The sequence below is a fragment of the Pleurodeles waltl genome, chromosome 7 (genome assembly GCF_031143425.1).
Source record: "Pleurodeles waltl isolate 20211129_DDA chromosome 7, aPleWal1.hap1.20221129, whole genome shotgun sequence".
Classification (NCBI taxonomy): Eukaryota; Metazoa; Chordata; class Amphibia; order Caudata; family Salamandridae; genus Pleurodeles; species Pleurodeles waltl.
In genome coordinates, this window is record NC_090446.1 from 807403688 (window position 1) to 807418268 (window position 14581).

A 14581-nucleotide genomic window follows, 5' to 3' on the forward strand; every position below is an offset into this window, starting at 1 on the left:
CATTTTTCTGTGGAACAGGCTGTGGCACCCTCCATGAATAATATGTCAAAGAACATTAAGAATTCTGTGGCAAATATTATGTCAAAGACACTTATGGCCCATTCTGCGGGGGAAAGCAGAAAACGAAAGGCTGCTTCTTATTTGCCCATATTATCAAAGAAGGTGCAGTCAGCTCCCACTTTACATACAGTTACACTTCTGACTAGTGAGGTTCCTTTACATATGGATGAGGATGTGGTTACTCTCAGACCTCCAAATAAGTAGGGGAATTCTAAGACACATTGTAAGTGCAAAGTAAAGTCTAAAAATACACAGGATAAGTCGTCAAAAACTACTATCTCTCAGATACTTGATATGGATGATGACATGGGTGATAAGGATTCCTGTGATGACAAGCATAACTTTGAAACATTTGACTTTATCTTCCCCTTCTTCCAAAATGCCTAAACTTGTGTCCTCTTCTACCAATCCTTTAATGGCAAAAACTGTCCTTGATGCAGATGGGATACATATGTTCAATCCTGGCCATATACACCACCCTAATTCAACGGAATGGTTTCCTGCTGAACACTTGGTAAATTATATTTCCTCCAGACTTAGCTTGCACTTAGATAAAGAAACCAGTACCAAGCTGAAGTCTGAATGCCCTAGGCATTCGTTACCTTCCGGCATCACCTCCACTCCAACTATTGATCCTACCTTACTCACTTTCATTTCTAAGTTCTGAAAAGAGCCCCACAAAGGCATGAACAAAGCCTTGTCAACATGTCAGGATAAGCTGCTCAATATTGTTGGTCCTTTAGCTCGCATCTTTGATACGATGGAAACAGCTAGATCAGAAAACAATACATCTGACCCAGAACAATTGTCCTTATGGATTCAGAGGACCTTTGAATTTTAGGGAATGCAAACTACACCATCACCTGCGAACGGAGGAAGGGTCTTCTACTTAAGTTGGATTCTAAGTTAGCAAGTTTGGCTACTTTAGACCCCGTTATCAAGGTGGAAGGAATATAGTTTTGAGACTCTTTTATCAAAAGCTCAGTAAATAAGTTACCGCCTTCACTTCTATTGACACAGCAATCTCTTTAAAACGTTTTTTCCCAACAGATTTTTGCAAGAGCTAGTAGAGGCAGGAGCCGCGCTACTGGCCATAATTACAGCCACCATGGATATAGAGGTTCCTACATCAACAACTACTACTCCTCTTTTCAAGACTACAACCCTCAGTTATACTCACAAAGAGGCAGAGGATATCAAGGTTGGGGACAAAAAAGCTTCAGAGCTAACACACAACCAGGTGTGTCTTTATTCTGGCCAACCTCCGGTTAGAGGTCGTCTAATATATTATCTAACAAAGAGGCAAAAGATCACATCAGACACTTATGTCCTAAATGCAGTACAAGGTTATGTTATAGAGCTATACGAAAAGCCTTTCCAAACTGCATTTCCTCCTCCTCCAAACTTCTTCTGAGAAATGACCAACATTATCTCACAAGAAATACAGGCAATATTACAAACGCACGCAATACAACCCTTCATCCCCGGTCCATCAGGGTTCTTCACTTCTATCTTTCTATTACGAAAGAAAAACAAAAAGATGAGCCCAGTCATCAATTTCAGACTTTTCAATCATTTCATAGTACACCGTCATTTCAAAATGGAAACTATACTACAAGTCAGGTATTCTTTACTCCAACATGCCTGGATGGTCATATTGGATCTACAAGATGCCTACCATACAATACTCATTTACCACAGTTGAAAAGATTCCTTCAGCTTAAATGGCAGGGACTGAAATATTCTTTTTCTTCCATTCCTTTCGGTCTCTCTTCAACACTATGGTGCTTTACACAACTAATGAAACCAGAAGCTGCATACCTCAGATCTCGAGGGATCCATCTCATCATCTATCTAGACAATATCCTTCTAATGTGCCAAAACCTTCAGAATCTACAATCACAACTGAAGCTAACTTGCTCCCTTCTGTCAGATCTAGGTTCTCTTTTCAACAAAGAAAAGTCAGTGCCAACTCTGTCAAAGCAGAAAGAATTCCTAGGGTTTCTGATAAACTCTTCCAGCGCCACTCTTCATCTTCCTTTGTCAAAGAACAAAGCAATAAAATCTGAGATCCTTCAAACACTTCAAAGTTCCCTCATTTCCCTCAGATTTCTAGTGAGAATTATGGGTCTCTTGTCTTCCTCCATACAGTCAATATTCCCAGTTCCCCTTCACTATTGGGTCCTTCAAAGACTAAAAATGTAAAATTTATGCAGAGGTCTCACCTACTCCGGTGTCACTGCATAGATCCAGAATCCCAGCCAGAGCTTCAGTGGTGGATATACTATTTAGATGTCTAGAACTGCAGGACTATTTTGCACCAGCCCTGATTTTGTGTTAGATTCTGATTCAAGCCAGACAGGCTGGGGCGAGGATGTGGACCAATCTCGACTGGGGGTACATTGTCTCTACAGGAGTCCATATTACATGTCAACTGTTTGCAAATGCTTGCAGGCTCCTTTGCAGTCAAACGCCTGGCAAAAACACAAAGTGCAATGCTTCATCCTTTTGTGCATGGACAAAATTACAGCAGTCCAAAACATCAATCACCATAGTGGCACCAGATCCAGACAACTCGCAGAACTGGCAAAGAGCTTTTGGGAGTTCTGTCTTCTCAACAGAATCTGAGTTTGTGCAGAATATTTGCCAAGAGACCTCGATACCGTGGCAGACTGGCACTCCCTCCATCTCCGCAACTGAAACAACTGGAAACTCATCCTTCAGTTTTCAGGTACTTCTGCAAAAATGGGGTCCTTTCAACATAGACATATTCACCACCAGTCTCAACTTTCGACTACCCCGATTCTTCAGTGGATGTCCAGAACCTCTTGCTTTAGCTACAGATGCTTTTTTACAGGATTGGGCCCATTCAACCAACTACGCTTCCCCCCCTTTCTGGATGATCAACAGGGTCCTCGCTCAGACAAGACGTCAGATGTCCAACCTAGTGCTAGTGGTTCCATTCTAGCAATGACAAGTTTGGTTCCCGCCTCTTCTAGAACTAGCAATAGACTATCCAGTTCTCCTTCCATTGTTTCCCATCCTCCCTCTGGATCATTTGGGACAGGTACACAACCTGGTATTAGACAACTCCCTCACTCTTTCAGCTTGGAAAATAGCAGGATCCCCCAGTCTTGCTCTTTCATTTTGCCAGAAGCTTCAAAATACATTAACAAATCCTGGGCCCCTAGTACCACCAAGGCTTACAAGTCAGCCTAGTCTCTTTGGGTAAGCTGATCTATGGTAAAATCTATTGATCCCTTTTCAGCAGATGTAGTGTGCATTGCAAACTTCTTGGTGACTGAAGCTAGTGCAGGTAAGACCTATCGCACCATCAATTTCCAAGAATCATCCTTTCCTTAATGGAAAACCAGTGTTTGCCGACTGTTAAAAGGAGTAACATTTTGTAATCCTTCTATGCCGAAGTACAGTAAAATGCTGGATGTGAATGTCGTTTTGAAACTGTTTATTTATTGGCCTGATAATACTGATTTTTCACTGAAAATGCTGTCTGTAAAACTTACAATCCTTTTATGTCTTACTTTTATCAATCGTCTATCTGGTGTCAAAGCTCTAGATGTTACTTCTCATCAATTTAATCCCACAGGTGTTCTTTTCTCAGTTCACAAATGTACAAAGACAAATTTAACCATTGTCTTTAACCCTTATTTTCCTGATCAGCCAAAACTTTGTGTTGGACAATATTTTAAGGCCTGCAAGCACAGAACAATTGATCTCCGAACGTCCTCTCACTCACAACTTTTTATCTCCTTCAGAAAACCCCACAAATCAATTTTGACTCAACATCTGGCTCACTGCATCAGATGGGTTATGTCCCTTGCTGGCATTGATACTTCTATTTTTGGTGCCCACTCCTCCAGATGTGCTATGGCTTCTAAGGCATTCTGGACTGGTTCCTGGCTTGACGACATTCTGGGATCAGCTGATTGGTCTAATGAGAATGTGTTTTGCACAGTTTATTGTAAACATGTACACACTTCATCTTCTATTATAATTAACTTGCTTTAACAAGCATAATAAGAGCCTCCAGCCTCGCAATAAAATGTAGATTTTACCAGTAATTTATGATGGAAAGTCTTAATTTTATTAAAGACATGAAGGCAAGAATTATCCCACCTCAACACTGTACTAACTTGGGGCCTCATTTACAAGGCCTTTGGTGCTATCAGTGCTCTATACTCCTCCAGATTTACCAACTGATGCATTGGGCCCAATGCGTCAGTTTGTAAATCCTTTCATCACATTATATCTGCGCGAGGTATAATGTATGTAGAGTAGGTGTTACCATGGGAAAAGACACGCAAAACTGACGCAGTGAATTTTCTATATTTTACTGTTGCATTCTGCAACTTCACTGCATCAGAATTTTACTGACTGCTCAGAGCAGGCATAGAATTGATGCAGGACTTTTCTCTATAAGGGCCTCTTCGCATTGTTGGACTAGTGTCATTTTTTTGATGCTAGCCCAGCAATGTGTGAGTTTAGAGGCAAAAGGTGCATCAGAATTTCTGATGTATCTGTGAAAACGTGTGCCAGGGAGCTTTGTATTGTAAATACAGTGCATCCATGGCATCATTAGGGGATTGTAGAGCAGAGCATGAAATCTGACACATTGGTCCAATGCATAAGATTCTTGTAAATTGGGCCCTTGATGTTTTTCCCTCCCTGAAAGTTGCCCCAGTGTTGGCACCTTCATTTTAAGAAAGTTCCAGTTCTTTCTAGTCCTCCATCCTTCACTCCTCCTATGGTGGACCTTCCTGGAGTGCTCCTCCCTGGTGTTCCGGTTACCTCTGTGGGACTCAGAATCAAAGACTTTTGACAGGAATATTTTACATTTACCTTAGCCTGTTTCATTGTTTTATCTACTGTTCCTTTGCTCATGGATCATTATTACCTTCTCGCACAAGAAAAGTGGTCTGTTCGCAGTTAAGTGGGAAGATATTTCAAATTAACACATGCTTGCAAATATTTAATGTGTGATTTTATAACAGCAAAAAAAGAGTGATGACGAATCGGTATAAAGGCAAGGTAAAGTTGGCCCTCTTAGCCAGATGCTTGAACCAATGCAAGTTTGAAACCTGTGGCTTCTGGTTGTCCATAGCAATTAAATGGATGATGAATTGGCATATAGGAAAGGCTGGGTTGGCAGTCTAGCTTTCAAGGAGGAAGATGAGTACTTTTTTATGCTAAAGATTTACATAACAATTTCTGGAAGCAAGTGGATTTAAGCATACCTATTTCAACATGGTGTCCATTTGTGATGTGCCATGCGGCTGGAATAATACTTGCCGGACATACAGGTACGACAATTGTGTGAAGATAATTTTGAGATGTCGGTTACAAAGATGTCAAGGAGATGGAACTTGAGATGGTATCACCTGTACAAATTAATGTATATTGGTGTGATTGAGCATTTTTTATTTGATCTGATGCATGATGAGGGTCAGAGCACCCGCGACGGTTTAATAAAGATTGTGCATGAATGTAAGTAGTGTGGTCGCTGGACATATGGGTCTGACAATTGTTTGTAGCTGACTTTTTTGAAGCAATATGTATTGGCGTGGTAGAGCGTTTGCATGTGATCTGATGTATGATCCAACATATGATGTGTGACAGAGCACACATAGCAACTCAATAAGGACTGAGGCATGAATATAACTACTTTGCTTGCTGGATATACAGGTCTGACAATTGTATTCTGCTGATTTTTAGGTATCTGTTACAAACATAGCAGGGAGATGGTAGGTTGCTATGTTGGGACTCAATTTCCATACAAAATAAATATGTATTGTCATATCGGGATATTTGGCTGTGTTCCAATGCATCATATGGGTCAGAGTACATGCAATGGTTCAAAGAAGTTTGCAGCATTAATGCCATTGGCACTTTAAAGGGTTTGTTAAGAATAGTAAGAAAATGAGTAGATGGGAAAGGTTACATGATGTTCTCTTCCTGGGTCCTTTATCTTAAAGAAAACCATTTGTGAGTATAAGAGTTATGCTAAAAATGTTTCCTCTTGTGTTTATGTTTTGAAGAGTACATTGTTATGGTGTGAGCTAATAGATATGGAGCCTAGTGGTATTGCTTTGGCAAAGTGGTGTGATGTTTGCCATGGAATTGCAATGAAATAATGTCTGGGAATATGAAAAAAGAAATGATTCTAATTGGGTCTGAGAAATAGTTAGGCACAAATTGTTTATTCCAAGGACTCAAATCAAACCAAATGAACATTTATCCATGATAAATACACATACTATGGTTTCTGGATAAAGAGAAATTTATTTAGAGAAAACAATTTTAAAGAAAGGTCATTTTTGAACTATGAATTAATGTGCAGATAAGTAGTTATAACATTGGAATTTATTTATAGGGATTCAGAGCCGACGAGTCAATGTTAGGCAATTTGCTTCTTACTAAATAGAGAACTCTGAATAGCAATCTTGTAGGTAAGATGTACCAGATTTTTGTGAAAAAACACACCAGGCGTAGGAATAACTTATGTTAAAGAGTGAAAAAGGTGGCCAACTCTACCTTCAAAATATATATACGCCACTAGGTAGTTATAGTTAGGACCTAGTTTCTATAGGAAAAGCGTTTCTTTTATTTGTCTATATCTTTGGCCGGTTGACAAATCTTAATGAAATTTTCCCAAAAAATTAGATGCTCACATCAGCTGCTACCTGGAATGTTTGGGGGACATCCGTCAAGTGGAGGCCAAGAAAAATGGAGGGTCCCAAAACGCTTTTTCCCCCATTCATTTTTCCATAGGGATTTTAAGTAGCGACAGCGTCCGAACCACTGGGTGGAATTACACCAAATTTGACAGAAAGGTAACTCTTGGTCCAGAAAGCAACCTTTTTGTTATTTAGTGTAAATCCGTTCAGTATTTTTTAAGTAATTAATAAAAAAACAAATGTGTATATCTAGGGACCCAAAGGCTTCACAAACCCTCCTGATCTTGTGCTGAGATCTGATTGGCTGCCAAAACTTCAACAAGGAAATGTTGGCAGCCATGCTGAAAAAAATTATGAAAAAAACAAAAGGGGAAAGGGGCAAGAGTAGAGTCACCTTGACCCCTTAATTCTGGTGCTGGGGTCCGAGAGCGAATCCCCCCAAAGCAAAAAGGCATTTTTTAAATTTTTTAATGGGAATCATGCCAGATTCGCTGAAATTTTTTTTTAAAAACAATTGCGGGCCCCAGTGTTTTTTTCACTAAAGCCCCTGGGTGGGCCAAGTCCCGAGGGCATTTAAAATTTGAATGGGGGAGCACAGTTCCCCCCCCCCCTCAGCCCCAGGGACTGCTACCTCCCAGGCATCCCCCTGTAGCCCTGGAGGTCGCCAACTCCCCCGAGCTTTCAAGAAATATGATGTGGGGGGCCACGTGGCCCCCAAGCACCCCCACAGACTGCCACCTCCCTGGGGCTTACAAGTTATATAAGGTGTGGGGACACTTCGCCCTCATGCAGCCCCACGGACTGCCACTTACCCAGGGCTTTCAAGTCATATAAGGTGTGGGGCCACTTGGCCCCCCTGCAGACCCAGGGACCACCACCTCCATGGGGCTACAATAAAAGAGTGAAGGGGGTCTGTTTCAGACCCCTGAGCCCTGGGAACTGCTACCTCCCTGGGACTTTAAAGAAATATGATGGGGGCGCGTACCAATCCCCCCCGCAACCCTAGGGACTGCCACCTACCCGGGCCTTTAAAGAAATATAAGGTATGGGACCACATGGCCCCCCCGCAGCCTTTAGGACCAAAACCTCCCTGAGCCGTTAAAAAATAAAAAATGAGGGGGCCGCACGGTCGCCCACTGACCCAGAGACTTCCACTTCTCCAGGGCTTTAAACAAATATAATGCAGAGGGTCGCACAGCCCCAGAGACCACCACCTCACCAGGGCTAAAATTAAAGAGTAAGGGAGGTCTGTTTTGTACATCCGAGGCCCAGAAACCACCAACTCCCTGGGGCAATGCTCAGTGGAGGGGGCCACATGCCCCCCTTGAGGAGCCAAAAATTGTCCCGGGCATTGCCCTCCCACTCAGGGCCGGCTCTTGCTATGTCCTGGGGTGCCCACCCCGGGACATAGCTGTTTGATTTTGCCAGGTGGGAGGTGACAGCTCCGACCAAGCAAAAGCAAACAAAGTCCGCTTTCTGACAGCGAGAGCTGCCAAACAGCTCCCACTGTCAGAAAGTAGAATTTTCATCTGTTTCCCTGCACACAAATATGCTTACAGAAAAACAGATTAAAACATTGCTCCTGCAAGGAGAGGGCAGCTGTTTAAAGTAGCTCCCTGTTTGTAGGAGCAATGCCGGCTCCAGGAGCATGCATGGAGCCGGCTATGACCGCGGGGGCCTTTAGGCTGCCCTTGCGGTCCTGTCACTCTCTCTCTTCCATCCCATAGTGGGATGGAAAAGAGAGATTTTCATTGCAATGGTCTCTCCATACAAGGACTTCTAAGAGTAAGACTAGCAAGATGTTTGGTGCAAATGTTATAGGTATGTTTGGATGCAAAGTGAAACAGAGTCACTTCTGGCCTAATGGTCAAAGTCTTGTGCTGTCACTCAGTAGGGTGAAGGCTCAAATCCTAGTACCGTTTGGCAGTCTGTTTGTTTATTTTCTGGTGTTTTAACTGTTAAATCTTCCTAGTGATGGAACATTCACATTTGTTTCCAATCATGTGTGTGGGTTGACTGTCATAGGTAGGTCTGGAAGCTTCATAGTAAGGAGCCACATATGGCCTAAAGGTCACAGCCACAGACCCTCACACTGAAAATTGAGGGTTCTAATCTATGTGTGTCTGTGGTCATTTTCCTTCTTGAATTTATTTTAAACTTCAAAAGTTTAAGGTTCATATTGAAAGGTGATCTGACTCTTTTTAATTGACAAAAACATTTTTCTTTTCAGTTTCTCCAGAAATATCTCATTTTAAGAACATCATTCATCAAAGCCTAAATCGCTCTAATTCTCAATGTCTCTCTCTTTCGCTCTCTCTCTTTCGCATGGTTGGGTGGTTAGGGGATGTTGGCCCCAGGGATTGGCCATGTGTGGTGGTGGTTGGGTTAGGGTGTAGTAATAAAAATGACTATAAATGAAAAAAACATAAACATTCACTGAAAAAAACAAAGGTTACAGGGATGTCATAGTTAGCTCCACATTTTAAACGTACAAATCCATAGAAATCCACCCCGCAGAGTTACCTCAAGTAAGTATAACTCACGCCCTTGCCATGCAGTGCTATTTACCCCACAAATTACGGCACTGACATCTTTGATAACATTATTGATAATATCAATGTAATATTTGCAGTTAAAGTTTTGATGAAAAAACTGTCTATGGTGGGGTGTGAGTTATAATTACCTTAGGGCACAAGTTATAGTCACTTGAGGTAACTAAATATAACTGGTGAATTTCGATGGTTTCGTATGTTTAAAATGTGAGCCTAACTATAACGTCCCTATAACCTTTGTTTTCAGTGAAATATATATATATATATATATATATATATATATATATATATATATATATAAATGTAGGTCAAGATCTACATTTATATATATATATATATATATATATATATATATATATATATATATATATATGTAGGTTAGGATCATGTTATTGGACACTTTTTAAATGATTGAAATTATGCAATTTTTACTTGATTATCTATTCTGTTATTGTTTTTATAACAGCCCGCCATGTGGATTGGAATGAAACGCGTGGGCTGTGTTTCTTTTTATTCTGTAACAAAAATAAAATAAAGAAGATGTTTCAACAACAATCTGGTTTGGTGATACCTTGAAATGGATTTATGATTGAAATTCTTGTTTGCTTAGACTTCCAACTATTTGCCCCTTCTAATATGTATTTACAGAAATCATCCTGACCCTGTCTTTCCTCTTCATCAAAAAATGGGAGAAGGCCTTTTTCACACCTGGTTTGGAGGATGGAGCAAGGGAAGCAACCAAGATATCTGTTGGCTGAGGAGTGGTTGAACTTGAGCCCTCCGTAGCAGGAATGTCCATCTAAAGTTTTTTATCTGGTTCCTGGGAACATGCCATCTGTAGGATATGCCTAGGAGGAAGACTGCTGGCCAGCCATAATGTTTTTGAGATGTTCTCCTGAGTAGAACCAACAAACTCCACTTATTCTTTAGGGTGTTTACACTCAATTGAGAACTCACTCTTTCATTCCCTAAAGGTTTACTTAGATTCACTAACATCTTTTGTGGAAAGGCAGAAGTGGTTCTAGGCCAACGTTATGATCAGAAATAGTCTCCATGTGACTGATCGTGGCTTGACACTCCGCTTCCTTGGAGTCAGAGACACAGGGAGGTGCGATGATGAGAAGAAAGCAAGGTAATTCCGTTGATGAGCTTTTAGCACTACAACTGAAGTGCAGAATTATCAGATGTGAGGCAGGGGGCAAGGGCTGCCAGGTGGACCCGGCTCTCAGAGCCCACACACTCTGTTGTTTTCTTTGTTGCATCTGACATGACACCCCCCTCTCATTGATGAGGTTGTGAAGGGGGCTGGAGAGAAAAAGGAAACATAGTGGAATCACAACACCAGCTGCCTATAATAGGAAGAGGTAGTGCAGACATGCGCTCTTAAATGCTCCCCAGAACACTTCAACTAAAATAGCTTGCACTTGATTTTGAGGATGGGGTCTTCGCTGATGCCAGCTGCAGCCCCTCCATGAAGGCAGAGGAGAGACACCCTCCTGCTACCAGTGCCACAAAAGCTGAAAAATAAAATGGTAATAAAATTAATTTATTACCATTTTGTTTTTCCCTTTCCCCATCCCGAGCTGTGTTTGGGGTGGTCGGTTGTCTTGCAACAGCCAGTCTGACATGCGTCCATTACTTACGTTAATTGCATTACTCCTAGTCCTACTCCCTCACCTTCCTTTCAACCAATGAGGCACCCTGCCTCCCCTAGACCCCTCCCTTCCCCTTAAACCCGCCCCCCACCCCCACCACCTCCTGTACAAAAACAAGCCCAAGCAGCAACTCAGGCGGTCCGTACTGGGAGGGCAGGAGGGAACAGAAAGGAAGGCGAGGGAGTAGGACTAGGAGTAATGCCATTAACGTAAGTAATGGACGCATTACCTCCCGTCCCTCCCTCACCTTCCTTTCAACCAATGAGACATAGCAAGAGAAAACAGGAGACGGACACTGAGTTGCAACAAATTTAATCACAACCAACAAAGGACACCGAATAATCACCCTCCTATCACATCATAGAGGACAAGACACAGTGACCCAATACCGACTCCAAACTGCCCAAGTCCACCAGTCTGTAATGACGAACAAAGGTTGAAGGTGAGGCCCAAGTAGCGGCCCTGCAAATTTCCACCACAGAAGCGCCCTGAAGTTCCGCTACCGTAGCCGCCATACCCCTGGTAGAACGGCCCTGAATCCCTTGGGGCGGAACCACCCCTTTCAAAGAATAAGCCATCAAAATCAGAGAGCGAACCCACCGACTTAAGGAAGCAGTGGACGGCTTCTCCCCTCTCCGAGCCGGACCGAAATTCACAAACAGAGAATCACCTTTCCGGAAAGGAGCAACCAACCGTAGATACTCCAACAAAGCCCACCGCACATCCAACGAATGCAACCGAACCTCCTCATCCGAGGAAGACTCGGGACAAAAAGAAGGAAGGATAACCTCCTGGCGAGCATGGAAAGACGAATTCACTTTGGGAACAAACGAAGGAACCGGTATAAGCACCACCCGATTCGGAAAAACCTCACAAAAAGGAAAAGAGCAGGCTAAGGCCCCCAACTCCCCCAAACGGCGGGCCGAAGTAATGGCCACCAGAAAAAAAGTTTTCAAAGAAAAATGTCGCAAGTCACAGGAACCCAGAGGTTCAAAGGGAGAAACAGTCAAAGCATCCAACACCAAAGAAAGATCCCAGGAAGGAAAGGACTACACCGGACGAGGAAACAAGTTAAGAAGACCCTGGAAAAACCGAGGCATCAAATGACCCTCATCAGACAGATTACACCATGGACCCCTAAAAGCCTGAATCGCTGCCCACTGCACCCTCAGGGAAGCCACAGACAAACCCAACTGGGCTCCATCCTGCAAAAGCTGCATCACCTCAAACAGAGAAGCAGACGTAGGATCCAACCTATTCCCGGAAACACCAAGAAGAAAAAACCTTCCACTGCCGACCATAAGACATCAAAGTGGAACGCCGCCGCAAAACCAGTAAAGTAGAACTCAAAGCTACCGGAACCCCTAAGCCAGTCAAACCCCTTCATTTAACTTCTAGGCCGTCAAGTGCAACCGCCTCAACGACCCCATCCGGAGGCAAGGAAACTCCAGAGGCGAGGGACAGAGAGGAAGAGTCCACACGTGATCCGAAGCCATCAACCAAAGCAACGGAAATCAATTTGCCAACGGGGTGTGATCAAGATAACTCTGGCCTTCAGAAGACGTACCCTCACCAGAAACGCACGGAGCAACTGGAAGGGCGGGAACGCGTATAAAAGACCCTGAGGCCAAGGACACAACATCCCGTCCACCGCCCAAGCCTGAGGACAACGAAACCGGGAGCAAAAGCGACTGACTTTTGCATTCTCTGGAGAGGCAAACACATCCAACACCGGAAGACCCCACATGTGAACCAGGTGACAAAACAGAGACAACCGGAGGGAGAAAAGCTGAGACGAAGGAATGACCCGGTTCAGAAGATCCGACCGAACATTGACCACACCCCGAATGTAGGTGGCTCGCAGGGAAAGAACCCACTTATGTGCCCAAACAAATATTTTCCTTGCAATGCGGAACAGTGCCCGTGATCTGGTCCCCCGCTGCCGGTTCACGTAAGCTTTGGTCACCAAGTTGTCTGTCCGAATAAGAACCGCTAAACCTTTCAGGGAGTCCAGAAAATGAATCAGAGCTAGAAGTACCGCCTTCAACTCCCGCCAATTCGAGGAACGTCTGGCTTCCAGAGGCGACCAAAACCCCTGGACCTGAGCCGACCCCATCCAAGCCCCCCAACCTGAGAGGCTGGCATCGGTTGTCACTACCACCGGGTGAGGAGGAGATAAAGACACCCCTACACGAAGATCAGCCGGCACCAGCCACCAACCCAACTCCCTGTGGACAAACCCCGACACAGGAATCCGTGCCCGAAGAGAATCCGACCCCGGAGACCAATGAACTAGAAACCAGTTCACCAGGCAAAGAAGATGGAACCGTGCCCATGGCACCAGAAAAATCACTGACGCCAAATGACCCTGCAGACGCAACCACTGAAGGGCTCTGGGAGCTGGCTGTGACAAGATCGACCACACCTGTGACTGGAGGCCCACTAACCGCTTCTCCGACACAGTCACCAAGCCTTGAAGAGTCAGAAATCGGGCCGAGAAAAAACAGATCCTGGGAAGGAACCAAATCTGACTTCCCCCCAGTTGACCAAAAAAACGTGGTTTTGCAGGACCAACAGAACCCGGTCCACATGCCTCTGTAACATCACTTGTATTAGAATATCGTCCAAATAAGGATGTACAAACACCCCTTCGGAATGTAGAAGAGCCACCAGAGGGGCCAGCACCTTGGTGAAAATTTGTGGAGAGGACTTGAGGCCAAATGGCAGAACACAAAACTGAAAATGGTCCTGGCCCACCGCAAAGCGTAGGAACCTCTGAGAAGACAGAGCCACTGGAACATGCAGGTAAGCATCCTGCAGATCCAGAGACCTCAGGAAATCCCCTGGGCTGACCAGAGGAAAAATCGCCTGAATGGAAAGCATACGGAAATGTACAGTCTTAATCCAGGAATTCACCCCTCTTAGATTGAGGACAGGACGAAAGCCCCCTGACACCTTCGGAACCAGGAACAATACGGAATAAGTGCCCAGACCTCTCTCCCCCACCGGAACATGGGAGATGGCCCCCTTGAGAAGTAAGTCCCGGACCCCTTCCAACAATGCCTGCCTCTGTGGAGTAGGACGCACCCCGGAATCCGGAGGTACCACTTCGAAATCTATGGCGTAGCCATTGTTCACAATGTCCAGCACTCAGCAATCCTGACACTCTCCTGCCAAACGGAAAGAAAGTGCCTCAGCTGTCCCCCAACCGGCCCTTTGCCAGGCCCACAATGATTGTCAGGACCACTTCTTGAATCCTCCCTGCCCCGAAGGAGCAGACATTTTAGAAGAAAATCGGGGCTGAAAACGACGTTTCCTGAAAGAAAAAGATTTGGAATCCACTTTAGGAGAAGACCGCGAATGCTTCCGCCAACCCTTGCCAGAAGAAGAACCACCTTTGTACGGCAAGGCGTGTTTCCTCTCCTTAAAGGCCTTCGAAAGCATGGAAGGCAACTGATCTCCAAATAAATTGCGCCCCTCAAAAGGCAGTCTCAGGAGAGCAGATTTCTCCCCAGGATCCGCCTTCCACATCCTTAACCAGAGGGACCTACGAGCCCCAATCAAAGCTCCCGACGCCAGAGCCGAAGTACGGACAACATCAGAAGACATGTCCGCCAGC